This window comes from Eriocheir sinensis, chromosome 20 (genome assembly GCF_024679095.1).
Source record: "Eriocheir sinensis breed Jianghai 21 chromosome 20, ASM2467909v1, whole genome shotgun sequence".
NCBI lineage: Eukaryota > Metazoa > Arthropoda > Malacostraca > Decapoda > Varunidae > Eriocheir > Eriocheir sinensis.
This window is the reverse complement of record NC_066528.1, coordinates 4687434-4693241: the sequence shown is the minus strand read 5'-3', so window position 1 is coordinate 4693241 and position 5808 is coordinate 4687434. Positions and strand designations below refer to the sequence as shown.

Here is a 5808-nt window from a genome sequence, read left to right as displayed (position 1 = left end):
AACGAATGGGGTACGTTACATTAATTCTCAGAAGATACAGATATGTGAAATATTATTATGACATGTCCATTATAACACAGGGTTAATAACATTATTTTCCCTGCTCCCCAAGAGTACCGCAAAAAGATTTTAAGGTAATTGTCCGTCATTGCAAATATATACAGATAATACATTCATTTACTATATAAAACTAAACAATATTACGAAAGGGCATAGAGTAATAAGAAAAGAAATTAAAATGTATATTTCATTAATTAAGCACCACATAGGAGATACTATCATATACTGACTGGGAATAAGGCATCACAGATTGGAGAAGTACCACTGGCTGGGGAGCCCTATAGCCCCCACTATACAGGTATGTGGACAGGCTGCCATTGGTTCATACTCATAGTATAATACATCTCAGGGGCGGAAGTGTGTGTGTGTGTGTGTGTGTGTGTGTGTGTGTGTGTGTGTGTGTGTGTGTGTGTGTAAGAATGCTACTGAGGAATTAGGGAAAATAGGAGGACGGAGTAGGATAGGTATTGAAAAGGAAAGTGAGGAATTACTTTGTGAAAGTATATAAACAGATGGATGAATAGTTTGGTAGGAAACTAAGTGGTGAAGAAGAAGAAGAAGAAGAAGAAGAAAAATAATAATAATAATAATAATAATAATAATAATAATAATAATAATAATAATAAGAAGAAGAAGAAGAGAGAGAGAGAGAGAGAGAGAGAGAGAGAGAGAGAGAGAGAGAGAGAGAGAGAGAGAGAGAGAGAGAGAGAGAGAGAGAGAGAGAGTTTGGTGGTAAGCTAAGGCGAGGTCACTGTGGTATGACAGAATAATTTTCAACATCTAATGAGTGTGAACACAGTTGGAGATGTTACTGTAGAAAGTACGAGTATGGTGGGTATGGGAGCAGGCAAAATGCGAGCTTGTGTGGAGAGAGAGAAAAACGAACAGAAGAGAAAGCAGGATACTATATGTTACAAGTTGTAAAACTGTAAGTATGGATGGATTAACCCCATAAATGTTTAAGTATGGAGATGTAGTGGTAGAGTGTATGCTATTGATATGTAAACTTGCTTGTGGACCATTAAGTGCAAGAGAAGTGGATGAAGACACTAACTGTCCCCTCTCAAGAGTAAAAGTGAGTGCAATAGCAATAAAAGGATTAGGATGCTCAGTGATCCAGGAAAAGTTTATGGGAGAATATTGACTGAAAGGCTGATGGAAATAACAGAGAAGGTTAGTAAGGAGCAAGGAGGTTTCAGGAAAGGGAAGGACTGCATGAATTAAATATTTACAATTAAGATGATAGTTGAATAGTATCTAGGAAGAGGTAGGAAACTATATGCAGCCTGTATGAATCTTAAGAAGACATATGATAGGAGAAGATAAGGAAGATCTATGGAAAGTTCTAGGAATATATGGTGTAGGAGGACAGTTAGGTAATGGAGGGGAAAAAAAGGCATTTCATAGAGGAGCGTATTCATATGTGAGGGTGGAGGTGAGACAGGGATGTGATGTCGCCATAGCATATCAATATCTTTACGGATGATTTTATGAGGGAAAATAAAGCCAAGGTTGGGAATATTGGAGCAAGATTGAGGTTGCATTTTGCTGATTAGCCTGTGATTGGATGTTTGCAGATGACACTGTCCTGCTTGCTGACAGTAAAAGGGAACTTAAGATTAAAAATGTGGTGAATTAATTTAATAGGGTGTGTACAAGAGTGATATTGAAAGTTAAAGTAAATTGATCTTTTTTGAGAGAAGAGGATATATAGGTGGTGAAGTTCAGCACGCATTGTAGCTAGTGTGAGTGTACCACTTGCTAAGAGATTCCAGGTAATGATAACATAACATAACATATTTGTAGGACAACAAAGGGTAGTCTACTTATCCGGAAACTGTGCTATGGATAAGCAATGTTTTGAACTGGTTTGGACACATTGAGAAAAAATGAATGGTTAGTTGGAAAAGATGTACATGAGTTAGGATACTTAATGGCCAGAACCATGACTCTTCGCATTAGGCTGATTGAGAGATATGTTTAGTGCTAGGTTGCGTTGTCTTTTTATTGCCTTTTCAATAAGGCTGCCTTTTCGTTTGCGACCCTTTCCAATGGGTGCAGCTCCTCGTGGCATGCCCACCTGGCGTCGTGCAACAGAAGTGGGCTGGCAAGGTATTTTGCCACGACCAGCTCCTGCATAGCAGAACTACCAGTGCTGTGAAGAAGGCTGTTCAGTTGATTTGATGTTCGAACAGATTTAAGTCTTGACAACAGTTTCTGCATTCCCTCAAGAGTCTGTTCATCTCCATACTGAGTAGCAAGGTGGAGCATAGTGTCATTAATTTATGTTATTACTTGTAATACTGCTGCACCTGTAGGTTTGGTAGAATTACTTACGTCTCCAGTTTCATTACATTCCACTTCTGGCTTTATGTTTGTAGGTGGCATCTCTACTTCCACATTATCTACATCATGAGCTGCACCATGAGACTTTTGTTTTCCTCCAGTATGTGAGTGATCATCCCCTGTTACTGATTCAGAGTTTTCTTTCAAGGTAACAAAGAAATCCAAGGGTGGTACGTTTTCATTTCCAAGTGCAATACTTTTTTTTTTTTTTTTTTTTTTTTACGTCATTGCCTGTTGCGCCGGTAGGCATCTTCCTGGTGGGGCCTAATGGTCGGCCCAAGGCTACTTCCAGGTGAGGCCTGATGGTCGGCCCAGCCCGTTCTGGCGCAGGCGAGTGTTTATAGTGGCGCCATCTTGCATTGGCTCATGCTGCCCCCCGGAACTCGTTCTTGATTCGCTTGGACGGCTTCCTCTAGAGTCCGGGTTGATGGGTGGCTTCAGGACAGCATGTGGGTAGTTTTAAGCCACTCGGCGGTGACTGAAAAATCCGAGTGGTAGCGTGGGGATTCGAACCCGCGTCGTCCATCACGCGGTGAATGTGAGCCCAGTACGCTACCAGTTCGGCCACCGCCTTGCAAGCCAGTGCCTATTTTCTGGGCTATTTTCCAATATCTGAGGTAACTGCAAGAGGAACTGTTCTGAACAAGCAGCCTGATGTTTGCAAACTTTACCAGTCATACCAGTACTGCACTCGCACAAGCCAATTTTAAGATCTACAGTATACTGTATTTGTTCCTTTGACTGGCTTTTAACTATGAACTGATGCTGATCTTCATTATACCTAGTGATGCTTTCCTTACTAAAATGAAATCCCAGTTGGTGGCTTCACTACTTTCCTTCTACAGAGAGACACATCAATGAGGCGTTGTTTATATTCATCAAATATTTCATTCATAAACATGATCAGTTGAGTCGTGTTGTAGGCTTTACATCTGCAGGGCAAACCAGAAACATGTATAGCATAAATTTTTGTCCTGATTTCTAAAATATTACACATTGGTGCACAATTATTATACGTATATTATATATTATAAAGGTTTTTTTATTAGCTAAATATCGATGAACATTATTTATAGAATATGTGCATAGCAAAACATTATTTTTAGTTGTTTTCACAGTGATAAAATTTAATTATATGTCAGTGTACTGAATTTGTAACTTTTACTATTAGGCACTAGTAGTTTAGTAAGGAACTTTTAGTGTTACAATACCACAAATTTGCTTAATATATAATACCTTGCTGCTATGGGGAAACTGTATTTCTTCTCTATCTTCTAAGGTGAAAACTGAATTTCTTCCCTGAATCCCTATCTTGTATGGGGAAAACTGTATTTCTTCTCTATCTTCTAAGGTGAAAACTGAATTTCTTCCCTATCTTGTATGGGGAAAACTGTATTTCTTCTCTATCTTCTAAGGTGAAAACTGAATTTCTTCCCTATCTTGTATGGGGAAAACTGTATTTCTTCTCTATCTTCTAAGGTGAAAACTGAATTTCTTCCCTATCTTGTATGGGGAAAACTGTATTTCTTCCCTTTCTTCAATAGGGATATCTGTATTTTTATGACAAATAATATACAAAGTCAAAATCTCTTCCAACGTCTCAAAAAATTTTCCTAGAAATTTGCCTAGGGGGCAATCTCCCCTATGGCCCCCCCACTGGCTACGCCACTGGGGAGGATTATTGGAAAAAGTACATCATTGGAAATTCGTCAGTCATCGATGGGTTCCTGCATATACAAACATTATAAGGAATATAATACATGTTTTATATGACGTGTCAGAGGTCACTTTACCATTTTCTTTATGTGTACAATGTATTCCATGTTTAACCCCATTTTTTCCCGGAAAACAGGTAAAATAGGGCTGAAAGTTAGGTTTAGGAGAGGGCTGATTGACCTATTAGCCTTTTTCCCATAGCATACAGTATTAACTATGAACGAATTCGCTATGAACGACCCCGTTCATCGACCTATTAGACGTTTATAGCTTGACTGAGGTATATATAATGACAAATGGCACACTAACCTGTTGAGAATGATATCTTTAATGATGCACATGGTAGATTCTGCAAAATTATTTGTGTGGTGTCCACGTAGCAAAAATCCAGCCCTGTACACAGTACTCCATTCTTCCTTCCTTTCTATCAGCTTTGCCAGATACCTGTAAATGCAATATACTTTAACTACATTGAAATAACATATTATCAGTGCATTACTTATGTACAGTCCCCTACCTCCAATGCCTCCACCAATGCATTTCGTTCCTATATCTGGCAATTGTGGCTATATTAAGACAAAACAAATACATGGTGCGAATCGTTACTAAGAGAAGGGCAGGGTAGTTTAAACTTTTTGCCTGTCATTCATCACAGGTGGGAAGGACTTTGATAGTGTCAGACGAAATGTTGTTAGAGGAGGGGTCTGTACATGACATACACCAACAAGGAATGGTTATCTGTACTATACATTTTAACTGTCAAGAATGTACGCAAGTCAAAATGAATCTTATAATATGATGCATTAAAACATTCAGCAAACTGGACGATAAAGACAAGCAAGCCAGCCACCAAAACAAACGTAAAGCGCATACTAAATTTTAAAAGTATTAATCCACATCCGCATCAGTACATCTGCATTTTTAAAATTATCTTTAAACGTACACCATGTGTACATATCCAAGTGCAAAATAAACATGCTGTTCATAATAAAGATGTGCACCAACATGAGTAGGCAACTACAAGAATAATCATATCAAACTTCAGCAAACCGCAGAAAAGACAGAGCAGCCACCACCACACATGCATAGGCAGAATGAAATTGAAAATCTTATCATACATTCACTAAATATACTTTGAATGGTTTGGTTACCATACCAACGTATGTATTTTTTCCCTCTTGTACGGTAGCCTATATCTGAAAGATTGAAAGATTAATACATAATCTGTTAGTCTTCACTAGCTAAATGGAAACTGTCAAACATCCACAGATATAATACAATTGAGCTTAAAATTATGACCATCTTATTTCATCTAAAAATTAATAATGGTCACATATCTACAATACATAGGTAACTGTACCTCATGTACTGGTTATACTTTTGGGCTTCTGGGGTCTGACAAAAGCAATTCCATTCATCTTGAAATGTTTCATCTGAATCAGCATATACCAGATTCTTTGCCACTGTCATTAGTACTCAGCGATCTTCCTTCTTGATGCCATGTGAACCATCACACAGCCACCTCCAGACCTGCTGCAGGATGTGGAATATGCACAGAAAGCGCTGAGATTCTGGCCATACAGTCTTCAAGGCATTACGCTCAGCGTCACTGTTGTCTGTTATGAAACAAGCTGGATGCCCTTGTTGGAAAAAGGCAGTCTCACCGAGCACCTTCCTCAGTAACTG

The 5808-nt window shown here is 38.7% G+C and overlaps 1 long non-coding RNA gene across 1 annotated transcript; it reads right to left on the bottom strand.

The window, feature by feature from the left end:
- Positions 1-3710: 3710 nt before the first annotated feature.
- On the bottom strand, positions 3711-5588 carry LOC127001391 (uncharacterized). Its single transcript, XR_007755245.1, has 3 exons — positions 5483-5588; positions 5279-5318; positions 3711-4566 (listed from the first exon to the last, which is right to left on the bottom strand). It is a non-coding gene; the product is annotated as an uncharacterized LOC127001391 (long non-coding RNA).
- Between the last annotated feature and the right edge of the window lie 220 nt (positions 5589-5808).